Source organism: Coccinella septempunctata, chromosome 6, assembly GCF_907165205.1.
Source record: "Coccinella septempunctata chromosome 6, icCocSept1.1, whole genome shotgun sequence".
Taxonomy (NCBI): Eukaryota; Metazoa; Arthropoda; class Insecta; order Coleoptera; family Coccinellidae; genus Coccinella; species Coccinella septempunctata.
In genome coordinates, this window is record NC_058194.1 from 27,095,213 (window position 1) to 27,110,664 (window position 15,452).

The 15,452-nt window shown below is 36.4% G+C and overlaps 1 protein-coding gene across 2 annotated transcripts in view; it reads right to left on the reverse strand.

Moving 5' to 3' along the window:
• The window catches only part of LOC123314742 (furin-like protease 2), a 282,497-nt gene that overhangs the window by 260,167 nt on the left and 6,878 nt on the right, over positions 1–15,452 (reverse strand). The gene's annotated exons all lie outside the window — the stretch shown is intronic.

The window sequence follows — 15,452 nt, forward strand, 5'->3', positions numbered from 1 at the left end:
TTGCTCGTAGGGGTGGCCAGGTTGCCGGTAACTTGTCAAAAAAGGCTGCGAATATCACACATGGTGTTTCTGCCAAATCCCTTCTTGAAACAATTTAAAGTTCGGATTTCGTCGACTGACTGACTGCCTACCTCGTTTTTCCTGTTGGAAAATGGAAAAATATGTGTCACTTCTTTGGTTTCTATTAAAAAAAAAAATCTGTTCAGGTGCCATTTCTAGGAAGCCCTACTCAAGAAAAGCCTGCTCAAAAAAAAAATATGAAAGACAGACAACGCAGACCTTGAATTGTTTCGAAAATATCCTGTACACGAAGATGTATTGATATCTAGTTAGCGTAGACAAATTCCATGCATAAAAAAATATTGCATTACCATAGCAACGAACAATAACTCATTAGAAGTGTCAGTGTCAAGTTTGAGGTCAAAACAGTAAACCAGAGTTACGCAATAAATTAAAAGAAGAAGATGTCCACCGAAATTGTGAAAATCGAAAAATTGGAGTATCGAGCCATCATCAAGTATTTAAAAAGTTTACGAGGTAAGCAGATTCATTTACGAAGATATGCTCAATAGCCTTGGTGATCAATGTCTTTCGGGAACGCCAGTTTCTCTGTCAGTACCCGAAAATATCGATGCAGTTCATGACATGATTTTATCAGACCGTCGAATTGGGCTAAAACGGATATCTGAAGCACTGAATATTTCATATGAACGCGTTCATCATATAGTTCACGTCAATTTGAACATGAGAAAAATTGCTGCAAAATGGATCCCCAAATGTTTGAATGTTGACCAAAAGCGTGCAAGGGTAGAAGCATCGCGTTCGTTTGTGCTCGATTTGAAAACGATGTAGACTTCTAAAACTGAATTGTTACTATGGATGAGACTTGGGTACATTTCTACGATCCAGAAACAAAGCAACAATCGATGGAATGGCGACACTCTGGTTCTCCAAGGCCTAAGAACTTTTGACTCCAAAAATCTGCTGAAAAAGTTCTTGCTTCGGTTTTATGGGAGTAATCATGGTAATTTTTTGTATAAGGGTAGAACAATATACCCGACATTTCTTACCACTCTACGAGAAAAAATTAAAGAAAAAAGACGCGGAAAGCTATCCAAAGGTGTTTTGTTTTTGCAGGACAACGCCCCTGCACACAAATCTCATGTTGCCATGCAAAAATTCGTGATTTCAGGTTTGAATCACTAGAACGCCCTCCTTATTTACCAGATTTGGCTCCATTCGACTATCATCTCTTTCCTCAACTGAAAAAAAGTTTAAAAGGCCGTTAATTTTCTTCCAACGTGGAGGTAATAAAAGCTGTGAAGGTCTGGTTTGCAGAGCAAGAAGAAAAATTTTTTTTAAAGATCTAGAGACGTTGCAGGTTCCCTGTGATAAATGTATCCAATTAAGAGGAGAATATGTTGAGTAATAAAATATTTTGACATTGAAATTTTGTTTGGTTCTATAGTAGGCTAAGAATTTTTCAATATATCCTCGTACGCCCCAAATATCGACAATTGATTCACAAGCCCAAAATACGTGAAAATTTCGCTAAATCCTATTAATCTCCACCAGATCCGGCAACATGGTGGCACCGACCACAACCGGAAAGAAAAAAAGATACGTTGGCGTGACCGGAATAATTTTTACTTCAATTGTACTCCAGATCTGAATACCCAATTAATGGCGGTCTATAGAGTTCCCGCTAAAATATTCCCCAAATTACGTTTTAATTTCATTTTGGGCCCGGCAACTAGGCTGCATATTATATAGGGCTCGATAAATAGAGACGTACTAACTATACCGGGAACTCCCATCCACCCTCGTATGCAACGGGGAGGATCGTTTAAAGTAGATTAACGGGTTTCGCGGTGTAACGAAAGGCAAAAACCGTATCGTTGAAGTATACGGGCACAAAAAGTATCATCATCATTAAGCGGTTGGGCTAATAAGGGTTTATCCTTGAATTCACGGTAGTCGAGGTATACAGATGGAAAAATTAGGCGAATTTGATCGATACTAATCGTTTATTCACTAAATATACGCGAATACAGTTTCAACCACTTCAGGCAACATCGGAAATTAGTGGTTGAATACGATTTAGATTATTCATACTATGGATATAAACCAAAAAACTCTATCGTAACACAATAGGATATAATGATAATGATCTGTAATATTCATTGAGATAACGAGTATATTGAGAAGGTGGTCGATAATATTCCATAATAAAACTGAATAATAATGCATAATAGTAATAATTTGTAAAGGCTTGTCAAGATGGATTCGTAAATTCTAGATGGTATATGAAGAAAATAATGGTGGACAGCATAACAATTTGCTGGTTGCAGGCCATGCCATGCACGCCTCTAACGACAAAATGCGCATGATTCGAATATCTAACGTGACGTGACAAGGGACTTGCATGTCCACGTAACGTCAGCTCAATCATGCGCATTATGACGTGGGCCCACGTCATGTCAGAACAATCTGTAAGCACGTCCTGTCGGCTTGTAGAGTCCATACTCTGCGAGAATATATTGAAAAATTCTTAGCCTACTATAGAACCAAACAAAATTTCGATGTCAAAATATTTTATCACCCAACATATTTTTTCTTACTTGGATACATTTATTATAGCCTTCAACCTTTCAAGAAAAATGTTTCTTCTTGCTCGGCAAACCAGACCTCCACAGCTTTCATTACCTCCTCGTTGGGAGAAAATTTACGACCTAAACTTTTTTTCAGTTGAGGAAAGGAATGATACTCGGAAGGAGCCAAATCTGGTGAATAAGGGGAGTGTTCTAGTAATTTAAACCCTAAATCACGAAATTTTTGCATGGCAACATGAGATTTGTGTGCAGGGGCGTTGTAATGCAAAAACAAAACACCTTTGAATGGCTTTCCGCGTCTTTTCTCTTTAATTTCTTCCCGTAGAGTGAACAGTAATGTCGAATAGTAATCTTCGGTTATTGTTCTACCCTTATCCAAAAAATCAATCATGATTACTACATGGCAATCCTAGAAAACTGAAGCAAGAACTTTTCCAGCAGATTTTTGGACACGAAACTACTAAGGTCTTGGAGAACCAGAGTGTTGCCATTCCATCGATTGTTTCTGGATCGTAGAAATGTACCCAAGTCTAATCCATAGTAACAATTCGGTTTCAGAAGTTCACATAGTTTTCAAATCGAGCACAGATCGAACGCGATGCTTCTACCCTTGCACGCTTTTGATCAACATTCAAACATTTGGGGATCCATTTTGCAGCAATTTTTCTCATGTCCAAATTGACGTGAACTACATATATGAACGCGTTCGTGTGAAATATTAAGTGCTTTAGATATCCGTTTTAGCCCAATTTGACGGTCTGATAAAATCATGTCATGAACTTCATCGATATTTTCGGAACTGACACAGAAACTGGCCTTCCCGATCGGTCATCATCTTCAATGGAAAATTCAACTCCCTTGAATCTTGCAGTCCAATTTTTCATGGTCGCTTACGAAAGACATTGATCACCAAGGGTATTAAGCATCTTCGTAAATTAATCTGCTTACCTCTCAACCCTTTTAAATACAGGTACTTGATGATGGCTTCGATTTTCACAATTTCGGTATACATCTTCTTTCTTTCAATTTATTGCGTAACTCTGGTTTACTTTTTTGACCTCACACTGACAACTAAATCACTAAATGGTAAACGTTCCATCGAATAAGACCATGGTTTCAGTCTCATTTGACCTCGTCAGAGCAACACAGCTCCTCCTCCGACCCTAACCAAACTGGTAGTAGCTTCTGAGTATTATGCAGTAGTACTCGAGCGCCATCCAGTAGTCCAAATAATGCCGATGATAATCATTTCGGAAATGAAAAATACATTACTCAAGCAATAAAATAATCCTTAGAAAGCCTTCCACGAAAAAACTGAGGAAGAAAATTGTAATACTCATCATCATCATTCTTCAGGCCCCCGTGCAGGTTATTTCCTTCGGAAATCTCACAAAAGTAAATATCCCCACGTATACACATATAGAGTAGGAATCCACTGCGAATATAAAATTTCATGCAAAGAGCCCGGAGTCATTCGTGATCGGCGGGGGTAGTTTTTATCAACCGGCAAGTGAAGTGAAAATACTTGTAAGGTCGGTATTTACCCTCAACCGCAAAGTAACTGTTTTCCACCAACTGAGTTCGATAAACCGTGAATGCTGACACTGATACGCCGGCAGAATATATTCCCCATCGCTTTGAAGTTTCTGAGTGAAACGTGAAAAAGGGCCCGGGCAATGCATGCATCAATTCGCCGATTCAGACAGCCGTCGTATAGTTCCCTCGACTTAGACAATCCATATTTCGAAGAGACGGCATTTCAGAAATTGACGAAGGAATGAACTTTCGTATCGATGAAGGCTACGTCAAAATTACGAATATCCTGCAGTTTAGACCTGAATACGGCTAGTACCGTGGATCCATGGAGTGTAGAGAGAGGCATACGGCATACCTCTTACCTGACCCACCGCAGTGAGCACCGTAGCAGGTGCTACGTCAATGCTTTGACGGACATTTGGCGAAACATTCCTCAAATTTTCATTGATAAACTCATTTGCACAATGTGAAATAAAGGGAGAACACTACGACGAGATAAGAGAGCCCTCACCCGATATTTAACCTTGATTTCAAGGGGTTTGTGAAAACCAACAGGTAAAATATTTATTTGGTTCGTTCCTCTTATTATATACTCCATTCACTTTTATTTTAGCACTCGGTTGGCCATGAAATAATTTTCTCAAGTTTTTGTAACTAGAACGGAGTAAGGTTAGGTTAGGCTCATGAAATGTCGTTAATGTCATAACGCCGTTGCCACAACTAATATCAATATACCTATAATACGAAAATGCCGAAACTGATTGAAAGACGGGGTTTCAAGGAGTGCTATTAAGATTTCAGGTCCGCTCATTCAAATAGTGGGTAACCCTGATATTCTAATATCTACAATATATAAGACGGTAGCGAACATATTCAATGTGAGTTGATTTATATAATGTTTCATTTGAGTCTAAACGACTTATATTTTAGCTGAATATTTCCACAATCGGAAAGATTGTGAATGAAGAGGATGACAAAGAATTTTCTTCTAATGGGAGACCCAAATAAGTGGTGGTATTTGAGATTTTTACTTTGAGGTGAACGAATGCGAAAAATTACTACAGGATTTTCAATGAATGTCATATCGTAGAATATGTTCCAGAAAATTAATTTTTCATTTGACTTGTCCTATACATTGTACATGTCTTAAGGGATCAATAAATATATAATGGGGAATTCTCCTCAATTTAGGTTATCACTGCATATGCAAATTTAAACTGAGTTATTATGAGTTTCATTCATGATTTTTTTAAATGCACCGCATTCACTATTCAAAATCATTCTTGGGGTTTTAAAATTTAAATCGCTTGGTTTCAAGTTACGATTTGGCAACAGCGCCTACTAGAAAATAAAAAACAGAACAATATCCGATCAGCTGCTTTATAAAATAACAGCTGTTGATTTACAGGCGCCTACTTACTGGCGAGCCTCAACTGAAACCGGCCATAAAAATCCCATAAAATTTTACGACCTCGTTCGTCGCTGACTCCATAGACAGCCATCTTTGTCTATCTCATCAAGATAATGTATCTGTTGTCCTTTATTATCAAGGAATATTCCAGTCGATGATGCCAACTTTTGCAATTGAACTGAAACGCTTCAAATATTTATTTTTCATTTTTAAGTGCTTAAAATAATTTTTTGTTGGGGAACGGTTGAAATGGTTATTTCAAAATGTGACGTTTCAAAGATATTTCATAAAAAATACATCATTTTTTTTCAGAAGGAGTATTCCCTATTATTATCATTATATCAAAGTATTAAAAATAAACAGCCATAAATACGAGCCAGTTGTCCTGTTAATTGTTAATTCATGTGAAATTTTTGTTTGGCGGTGAAGTTCCTCTTGCCTTGAAACTTCCTTTGATTATTTTGACTTCCATTGACGTAAGGTGATTTTTGTTGAAGAATTTAACATTCTTGTAATTATCCGTTGATTCCTTCGAGAGACACCCATTTCCAACCACTGCATCAAATGCATTTCATCTTGGGGTTGATTTTTTTGAAATCTGCAATTGACGTAACGTCTTCAATCTTCAGCCAAAGAATATAACCAACATATTTCTCCTCAAGCTGCTGCATATTATGTGCCAATAGTTTAATTTTCTTCCATAACAAAAATAAATATATTCAACAACTGATCTCGTGTATTTTCCATACAAATAACTGGAATAGGGAATACTCCTTCTGACGAAAATGATGTATTTTTTATGAAATATCTTTGAAACGTCACATTTTGAAATAACCATCTCAACCGTTTCTCAAAAAAAAATATTTTAAGCACTTAAAAAAGAAAAATGAAAATGGGTATTTGAAGTTTAAAGCGTTTTGTCAGAATTGTATAAGCTGGCAACATCGACTGAAATATGCCTTGATAATAAAGGTCAACAAATGCATTATCTTGATGAGATAGACAAAGATGGCTGCCTATGAAGTCTGCGACGAACGAGGAAGGTCGTAAAATTTTATGGGATTTTTATGGCCGGTTGCAGTTGAAGCTCGCCAGTAAGTACGCGCCTGTAGATCAACAGCTGTTCTTTTATAAACAAGCTGATCCGACATTGTTCTTTTCATTGTCTTGTATGAGCTGTTGCCAAATCTTAAACTCCGCACAAAGCGATTTAAATTTTAAAACCCCATATTTGAAGGATGATTTTGAATAGTTTCCGCGGTGAATTAGAAAAAATCATGAATTAAACTCATACTTATTCATTTTAAACTTGCATATGCAGTGATAACCCAAATTGAGGAGAATTCCCCATTGGTATGCCGTCAATCAGTTTGTATAAACGTCAATTATGTTCGTCACATATTTCCAACTTTTCCAAAGTGATTGGACATTGTGATAAACTACGTAATTACTCAGACTTTTACGTAGAACAGATAATATAGCGCTGATTTAATACCCAAAAATGTTTTGACAAGCGTCATAACCTCACATTTTCGTACAATACAGAGTGGAATGCGTCAAATTTCCACAATAATCGCCAAACTTCGCTGCAGTTTGGATCGCAGATCTCAATTCCTTTGACATTACTCACACTAAATATGATTTCCTCGCTATCGTTTTTACGTAGTAAAAAATAATTTTTTTCTTCTTCCTGTCCCCAAAGACCGAATCACTCCGTATTCAGAATCGATAAAGCGTAACTGCCAACACTTATTGATCTCGGTCTCGACCTCAATCAACCTAAACGACTCCAGAAATTGTAAAATTTTCCGTCCTTGAGCCGTCCGACTTCCAGAAGACGCGTCAAATTCCGATTCGATTTTTATGGACGTACCAAAGCGGTAATTGGTTTTTTATTGTTCCATATAATTTCGGATCCGTTCGAAACGAACATCATGAATTTCCTCCGTTCTCCGATGTCCCGTTCAATCTCCAATTAATTCGGGAGCGTTTTTCGGGATAGTATAATCCCGATGGATTAGATGCGAGGGTAGCCGGGAGATTACTCTAACAAGGGTAGGCTGTAACACGCAGATATTTCGCGAAATTCGGATTTGGAAACGTTTTTACCGATTTAACTTCATCTGGATAACCCCTGTGTGAAACTTGAGTCGATTTCTCCTAATATGATGTTTATTCATAAGCGTAGTTATCATTTCATACCAGCAGGCTAGGAGAACCACCTTTTCAAGCCGATTCACTTCAAAAAAACATATAAACAATAAAATGAATTTCATAAATGTCCAGGCCAAAAACACTACTCTTCGATGATTTAAATTGATACTACCCACTCCTGTCTGTGGTCGGTGATAACCTCACTATTGTCAGTTTCGTCAAACTGACGACTGACGAAGATTTGTTTACATTTGCATTTGGTAAACGCCAATAACCTCGAATTTCTGAGGTTTCTGATTTTGAGTAGTTATTCGTCTTCCATTGGGCATTTTTCGCGTACCTCAAGATACAGCGGTTCGCTCACAGATAGCCATCTGCCAATTCTCTAATGGGGAATTCTCCTCACTCTGGGTTATCATTGCATATGCAAGTTTAAACTGAATAATTATGAGTTTCATGAATGAATGAATGAATGAATTTTCAAATTCACCGCAGAAACTATTCAAAATCATCCTTCAAATATGGGGTTTTAAAATTTAAATCGCTTGGTTTCATGTTTACAATTTGGCAACAGCACCTACTAGAAAATAAAAAGAATAATGTACGATCAGCTGGTTTATAAAATAACAGCTGTTGATCTACAGGCGCGTACTTACTGGCGAGCTTCAACTGCTACCGGCCATAAAAATCCCATAAAATTTTACGACCTTCCTCGTTCGTCGCAGACTTCATAGACAGCTATCTTTGTCTATCTCATCAAGATAATGCATTTTTTGTCCTTTATTATCAAGGCATATTTCAGTCGATGTTGCCAGCTTGTACGATTCTCACAAAACGCTTTAAACTTTAAATACCCATTTTTATTTTTCATTTTTAAGTGCTTAAAATAATTTTTTTTGGGAAACGGTTGAAGTGGTTATTTCAAAATGTGATGTTTCAAAGATATTTCATAAAAAATACATAATTTTCCTCAGAAGGAGTATTCCCTATTCAGCTGATTTCCCCTTACCTCACCCACTCGGTGCTTACGAAATTAGTATACAGGGTGAGTCTTTGACTTGAACAAACATTTCAACAGTAGATTTTTGAGGTCAAAAGAAACACTTTTTCCCCATACCATTTTTTCCGATTCGGCCCTGATAAAAAGAAATGGTCATTTTAAGTTTTCATAATAAGCTGTGCCAACCCTGGAAGAACAAAATTACCTTCAGAATAACTAGCTAAATCTGTGACACTACGCATCTGTGGATCTTTCAAACAGGGTTGTATTAAGCCAATGTACCCAATTTTTCAAATTTCACTGATACTTTTTAATTTTTGAACATCAAATTACTGGAAAACGGCGCATTATACGAGAAAATATGAAGAATAATTTTATTTTACAAAACGTTCAAATATTCGTTAGATAGCGTCCAACATAGTTTCAAGAGTTGGGTTCTTTGAAGTTTTGGTATTTTTATGGTTCGTCACGGTCATAATGAGAAAACTGGAAGACGTGAGTGATATCTTGTGTTCGGAAAAAGATTCGTCGAATAAATGGAAAACTCTATCCCAAAATTCATTTCATTCGATAAAACCGTTTGTGAGATATAACTAAAATTGAAATTTTTTTATTGAATTTCAACAGCCTGTATCTTATAAACCGAGCGGATTCGGAAGAAATGGTAAAGGCAAAAAGTGTTTCTCTTGACCTCAAGAATCTACTGTTAAAATATTTGTACGAGTCAAAGACTCAACCTGTATAACGATCAATAAATTCGGGTTCCCACTAAAGTATCACTTTTGCGTGGGCAAAACACATAAAATAAAAATTATTCACGAATAAAATCTAATCCCGTATACAATAAGCATGAAATAAAAAAGCTAATGTGAAATGAATTATTAGAAAGTTGTTCCAAAAAGATCCAGGGCTGCTTTCAATTCAGGTTTCTGCATTTTTCTTGTTTGCTATTATAGCCGAGATTATAGCTTTAATACTCTTCAAATCTATAGGAAATTTATCGCATAGTAACGACTTAGCAAATGTTTATCTCCCCTTGAATACACAAGACTCAGGGATCGAATATGATGAGGCAAATACATATATAAAAATATGAATAACTCATAAAAGTTTATGTAAGTTTTTTATTTCATTATAATCCCAAATCATCGAAATGACGTAATTTAAAGGATTTCCGACCAAAGCAGCAATGACCTGCATTGAATTTCTCGATTTTCAAGCCATCCCAAAACATGAACAATTCTGGGAGAGTAATAATATTTTTTTTTCACACTTGATTCCGATAATAAACCAAAACCCATCGTTATAGGTGAAACAGGTTTCTATTCAAGGTCGAACAATTCGATAATTCCGCCAATACAATTTATGTAATTTTTTATTTCGTTATTATCCGATGATCTCCAGAATTAATTCGCAATATTCTCACTGAAAACAGAAATGATATCATTTTTATTATCCTTGATTGCAGTCATTATTGGAGTTGAATCTCTGACATTTGATATATTGGAATTCTTGTCTTTATCAGAGTTACCCACATTATTATATGGAAGATGGTATTCATAATTGAGAGTTTCTTCGAATGAAGTATGTATATGAAATTTCTGAAAACACACGTGTTTAATGTAATCATTCAATTAATTCAAATGATTTCACTGTTAGACCCATGAGATTGAGAAGATTAGCCTATAAAAAAATCCTTGTACAACATATGGACATTTCAATAACTTTTCGACGTAGAAAAAATCACTTTAGCTTTTTTTACCAGTGAAAAAAATGTGTCCCCTTGTTATATGTTGAAAATTCATTCAATATTGGTTTGAATTTACTGTTGAATCTAAGTTCACAATTCCTACTTCATTTCATGTTATGAAATGTGGATTTTAATAAATTTTGTTTGGAAAAAAACTTGTGGAAAATCCTTGAAGAAAATTCGAGATTTTTCTTTATTGACTATTGATTATAAACTACACCAGCATCTCATTTCTGAGGAAAAAGTGCTTCATTATCAAGTTCAATAATTTATAACAAACTTTACAGAATTATTCAAGAGTTTCATTACTGCAGTTCATATTTTTTATAAAAAAAACTTCTCATTTCAGACAACAACAAATCATTAGTGATATAACCTAAATGTTTGATGAATAACTGAACATCCTGCACTTTCAGAGTGTGTATCAAAGATTTGATAAAACCCCTAATGGAAAATCACTCAAAAACGGCAGATAGTCACCAGATCGGCTAACCTAGCTCTAGAGTGTCTTCGAAACTATGCAAGGAACATCAAGAACACATTCCCTATCTACACAAAATGAATCAATCAAATCTCAGGTAGCAAAAGGAATCTTATCACAATTCTATCTTTGGAACATGACTCCTTTCTGTTTGGGCATTGAATGCTAAAAACGATAAATCAGGTTTTCTTGCAGGAACCTCTAATTAGCGAACGTGCAATGGAGACAGATAAGACCATTGAACGACCGAAAAAAAAAGATCTTTATCTCACTTCTACCTGTTGTTTCGTTCCAGTCAAATATACATAAAATTACTTTCTTAGTTAGGCGAAGATGAAGGTCGAATTTTCAGGAAGTTGATGTAATGGCGCACACCGAATGGCCTGATGAAACATCCGTTACAAGGTTTGAAACTCTCTTATCAACGATACCATGATTTAAATGATGGTTCTTTGTTGAAATGAACGGAGTTTTTTTCGAAAGCAATACCGAAGCGATGTGATTTCGAATCGATAAGCATGGAAAATTGCTATTCGACAATGTTCATGCAATTTCCGCATAATTCCATACAACATTATACAGGGTGTTTCACGAGCGGTTGGCCATAGCTTAATGGGGAGTGCAGGTCATATAGGCCTTCCAGAAAAGTTACTTTTTTCGTACCCAAAGACCATTACATTTATGGATTTAGGCTCAAATTTTCTATACCCATAACTTGAGAACGAATGATCCGAATTCGAGGAAAATTTGTGGGCTCGATAACTTCCAATAAAATATATATACAGATTTGACGATAATGGACTCAAATATGTGTTAATTATTATGAATTTTGTATTTATAAATGTCACTAACAAGTGCTGGTATATTTATGAAAAAAATTCCGACCGTGTTCTGAATCAGCTGATAAAACAGAGTAATATTTTTTAAATCCCAAACTCTTGGCTCTTTACACGATCATAATAGAAGGATATTGACTATATGAGAGCCAAAACTACCGTAGTTTTGGCTCTTGCCTTCTCGATTATCTACAATGGCTAAAATTGGAACATTGAAGCAAAGAAAACTAGTCCAAGTTGAATTTGAAATGATTTTCTGAGGCCCGTAAGATTAATGGTAGTTTAAACCAAGAATGAGGGTTTAAACTTTGGATAACGATTATTTCTTAAGATCTAACATAGTTAATCCATCAGGGATGGTTTAAACTATAGATTAGTTTAAACTAGGTTTAAACTTAAACCATCCAAAAGGGATTAAACCCTATATATTCTATGAAACTATTTTCTACCTGCTTATATATGAAGTTTTTTGAAGTTTCTTGTTTGTTTTGATTCAAGAAATTGTGTTTAGGTTTGCGTTGCCGGTTAGAGAATTATTGAGTTCAATGTTTGAAAATTAACATGGAATTGGAAAATGATAGTGATTCGGATTCAGATATTGAAATCTTGCACGAGTTGAATGATTTCAATAGAGCAATTTTGAGTGAGATTAAGAAAAAAAATAAGCCACCCTACCTCAAGGGGAAATATCAACATTCAATTTCATATTTTGTCTCACTTGCAATCCATCTTCTGAATTGTTATGTTCAAAAGCAATTCCTTATTTCCTTATTTCCAAATTTGCCTTTCGTTTGATGCTAAATATAGATATTTTCAGAAACGAAGCACTGAATGCTATGTATCAACCATAGGTTTTACCTCACACCTCAATAATATAACAATAATAATGCTGATACAAAGATCACAACAGAACACAATAAATAAATAAACTGATCGCTGCAGTCTGACAGAAGCACTGATCCAAAGATTAACACAGAATACTAAGAAATGACAAACAATGAGTCACAATTAGTTCAAATAGCCAACTATTTAGGCAACTGCACTGGATTAGTTGATCTCTTCTCATTTTGTACTTGATCTTAACACGACGGTTTAAACCATAGATCAACTTTAATCGGAGATTTATTAATCGGCAGTTTAAACTACGATTAATCTTACGGGCCTAAATTAATTTCGTGTGAATGCTATCGAAATTCATATGTATATCAACTAACTAGGTGGAAAAAGTCCTCTTTGAGGAAAACAGATTTGTTGTTTGTTCCAATCGAAATGAAAGCATTTGGAGGTTAGTTATCTCACCTCCTATTCTTCGTAACCAATTTGAAATGTACAAAAACTTCACCATGCTCTAAGGACAAGCTACATAATATGTCCTCAAAGATTGACTAAAACGTTCATTTCATCGTGGAAAATAGTGAAAACTGACACATTCACAAGAAAGTCGTAGTCGATATGTTCAAAGAATCCAAATTATGAAAACTTCACTAACCTTCTCCCATTATCACGAGACAGATGATAGAAGATATATTTTATATGAAAACATCTATTGAAACACCAAAATATTATCGGTTCCTCGAAGTAAGTAAACAAAAGTCTACTAACTTTCTATTTACAGAAATTGACACCAGGGGGCGTATCGCTTGCTTGGAATTGCCAAATAACAACTAATATTGAAGCCCTTTAAGGTTTACGTTCATTCATTCATTCATTCATTGCTGTATCCCGTTAACGAGAATAAATCTACAAAAAGACTCAAAAAAAAAAAAAAATTGGTGTGATCAGACTTATAATTTCTTAGGGCTAATTGCGACTGTGTGCCCTCTGCCCTCCTGTGACTGAAGAGACCAAACCGTGACCTACAGATCCTTCCACACTCCGGGCATGGATAGTCACCAACCAGATCTGGCCGCCGCTGTATTCTTCTCGAGTCTCCATTATAACTGTAGATCAAAGACCTCCACTGTGATCTGTCTAACGCTAGTTGTTCCCAGTTATGATTGGCATCAACTGATTTTAGGGATTGCTACAGTATATCCTTGAACCGCTTATACTGGCCTCCTGGTTTCCGTACAGAGCTATTTTGGGGTGTCTTGTGTCTTGCATCCTCAAAATGTGGCCACTCCATCTGAGTCGAGCCCTCGTTACTTGAGTCCCAATTGTTATACAACTCGCGCGCTGCAAGACTTTTGCATTTGAAACTTTGTGGTACCATCTGATGTGCATTATTTGTCTTAGATGACGTTGTTGCGTTTGTTCAAGCTGTTTAATATGTCGCCTGTAGGGCGTCCAGCTTTCGCTTCCTTAAAAAAGCGTTCGGAGGACCACTGCTTTGTAAACAGCTGTCTTGGTCTTCAGATTGGGGTCTTGATTTTGAAGCACTCCTTTAGCTTCCAGAATGCCCGTGATGCCCAATTGATACGGTTGTGAATTTCCGTGTCTAGGTTAGCCCTAGTATTTATGAAACTTCCCAAGTATTTGAACTGCTCGACCTGTTCTAGAGTTTCATCCTCCAGGCTGATATCTGTTTGAAGGTTTTCTGGCGGCCTTACCAGGATTTTGGTTTTGTCAATATTGAGTCTAAGGCCCAAATCCTCGATACATGTTTACAGGTGTCCAATATCATCTGCAGATCCCCTGGGCTGCTAGCAATAAGTGCGCAGTCGTCCGCATATTGAAGCTCCGTGACAAACGTATGTATACCTATCAACTTACAAGGTGGAAAAGTCCCCTTTGAGGGAAACAGTTTGTTTTGTTGTTTGTTCTAATTTTGAGGTTACTCATCTCACCACCTATTCTTCGTATCCAATTTGAAATGTATAAAAACTTCACCATGCTATAATGACAAGATGTCCTCAAACATTGACTAAACGTTCATTTCATCCTGGAATATACTGAAAACCGAGGTGAAAACTGACACATTCACAAGGAAATCGTATGCGATTTGTTCAAAGGATCCAAATTATAAAAACATCACTAAGCTTCCCTCCTCATCTTCACGAGCTAAATGAAGATATTTTCAACAGATTAAGATATGAAATCCCTATTGAAATTGTCTACTCACTTTCTATTTACAAAAAAGGACACCAGGTGGCGTATAGCTAGTTTGAAATTCCAAAATTACGGCTAATATTGAAGCCTTAAAGTTTAGGTAGCGTTCTGCAGGGAGATTGAGATCAGGGTCATTCCCCTTGATGGAACAGGACAGGAACTCAGCTCAAATTCGAGGAAATCGCGGTTCTGAAAAACGATCAAATCGGGAAAACCCAGATTGATGTCCGAGCGAAACTGAATGATGCGGAAAGACCGCTTTGATGCAGTCAGAAAAAAAATATGAAGCCGTACCGAAGTTCTACGTGAAAACCCAGATCGATACCGTCTCCTTTATGCTCGGCCATCTCATTTTTGTCTAATTAAAAGCAGTAAGATTTTTCCACTTCTTTACGCCCTCATAATTCATCACAGAGACAGAATTCACTCAAGTAGATGCTCGAGAACGGTGCCGGAACAGAGGAAGTTCTTTCATTATGTCGGAGGAAAAAAATTATAGAGGCAGTCCGAGATATATCGTGGAGTTCTCTTTGCGAGATATAGGGAAAGTTCCTCGTGCGTATAAGTATGAATTCGTGGAGATTGTCCTGATTTTTCCGGCCCAAATTTCGCTATAAAATTACC